The sequence below is a fragment of the Amphimedon queenslandica genome, unplaced genomic scaffold, assembly GCF_000090795.2.
Source record: "Amphimedon queenslandica unplaced genomic scaffold, v1.1 AMPQUscaffold_9674, whole genome shotgun sequence".
Classification (NCBI taxonomy): Eukaryota; Metazoa; Porifera; class Demospongiae; order Haplosclerida; family Niphatidae; genus Amphimedon; species Amphimedon queenslandica.
In genome coordinates, this window is record NW_003550054.1 from 1 (window position 1) to 2,095 (window position 2,095).

Genomic DNA, 2,095 nt, shown 5'->3' on the forward strand with positions numbered 1-2,095 from the left:
TCTAACATTACGCAACACCACACCACACAATATAATAATAATACCATATACGACCCAACTAATACTCCAATTAATGCCCGCCTCACCTCAAGTAATACTCTCGCACGTTATTTTTCAAAATGAGGCCAGCAACAGAGCGTGTTGGTTCGTCTTCCGATTTTAAGTGAACCATGACGTAGGCGAGGTAGCTATTAAAATCAGGAAACTGGTTAAGAGTTTGTAGGCGCTATAATGGAAAGAGGGGGAGAGTGTCAAAATATATGCAAAATATCCCGTTCCCAGCTTTCCATTCCGGGTTTTCCATACCTCGTGGACTGTTCTCTGAGTCTCGTTGTTCGAGTGCTGGCTCTCTTTGAGTAATTGGACTATTTGGTGAAGAGCGGACGGCTCGGGCTGCCAGGGGACGGACATTATGCGGGGCCGGGACAGCTAGAGCTTCAGTCTCGAGGAAGGGTTCTATAGCTTAAGGCAAACACTAACTGAAACGAAGAGAGAAAGAGGAGAGAATCCCACCATCTCATGCCATAGCTCTCTACTGCTGTGCTGCGCATGCGCAATGGGCACACCCACCAAACCAACCACGTGACCGCCTACTAATTAAAAATGGCCGGAAAGCATAGCATTGAGAAGCTCAAATTTTTTTATTGAGCATTTTATAAAAACAACAAAAGAGAAGGAGCAACAGACTTAATAATAATAATAATAATAATATATCTTAATAATAATGATATTATTTTTAATGAAGTGTATTGGCATTAGTTGCATTAGTAATGGAATGTATTGCAAGTGTTGTTGACACAGTTCCTGCTGTTGTGGGCTGGACGGGACTATAACTAATCTGCCTGAAATAAAAGAACTAGAAAAATAATAAATAAAATTAATATAGATACATTGCATTTTATTGCGAGTCTACCTTAAAACCAATCGCAATCCCAGCATGAAGTAGTACAACAAACAGCATAACAATCAGTGATACCTATAAAGTATATGATATACAGTCAAACCTGTCTATTCCGGACACCTTGGGACCCAATAAAACTGTCCTTATTATAGAGGTGTCCTTATTTCAGAGGTTCATTAATACACATTACTATTGTATTGGGACTGATACTACCTGTCCTCATTATAGAGGTGTCCTTATTTTAGACTGTCCACAATAGCAGGTTTGACTGTATACGGATACAATGTACATGTATTCACTGTTAGATCTAGAGGGAGTTAAGATCTCCTATTCTTAAATCCCTCCTTTAAAGCTTTTAATCTCCTATATCTAGCCAAGTCTCCCATCTTTAGTTAATAGATTTGCCTCCCAAAAATTAATTTATTCATAGTTCCAACAGTGATACTTACCGGGTATATCAACTGGTTGCGTATAATACATGTATGAGCAATGACTTACATTCTTGGTTTCATTACGGAATGTTTGCCAAAGTGACATGGTCAACACCGATCCTATCATAAAATAAAAAGACACAAAAATGTATACATGTACATGTATATACCAGTGGCGTAGGAAGCCGGGGGGCAGGGGGCAGGAGCCCCCCCCTTAGTTTTTAATTCTCAGTCTATTAATTAATTCATTAATAATAACTTTATCTTAGCCCCCCCTTCTCCAAAATCTTACTACACTTCTGTATACATGCACAATGTATTTCAACAGTAAACACAATTTAAAAAATTTGTACTCCCTATTCTGGTGAAAGACAAATGACTACTCATAGTGCATGTACATGTACAACATGCACAAGCTAGTACTACAATGAAAATAATACCGTATAGCTAGAGTGGTAGAATTTGGCGAATCAACTCTAAAGAGGCTTGAAGTTTAAAATTTTGGTGATATTTCAACCCTGTGCATACTTCTATGGAACCCTATCAGATTCGAGACTTAAATTATGGCGAATTAACTTCCATTTGCCATTTTGCCAAATTTTTATTTCACCAAATTTTCTAGCTATAAAGTATATGTTACAGCTTAAATCTGGATTGACACTGATTTGTGCACAACTAAATGTACATGTACACTATGGGGGAATTAAGGTTTATTGATCTGAGACATTTATGGATGGGCAATATCAACTGATATAATTGTGAC

The 2,095-nt window shown here is 37.9% G+C and overlaps 1 long non-coding RNA gene across 1 annotated transcript; it reads right to left on the minus strand.

The window, feature by feature from the left end:
- Positions 1-713: 713 nt before the first annotated feature.
- On the minus strand, positions 714-1,471 carry LOC109590680 (uncharacterized). The gene is made up of 3 exons (XR_002189445.1): positions 1,400-1,471; positions 914-976; positions 714-856 (listed from the first exon to the last, which is right to left on the minus strand). It is a non-coding gene; the product is annotated as an uncharacterized LOC109590680 (long non-coding RNA).
- Between the last annotated feature and the right edge of the window lie 624 nt (positions 1,472-2,095).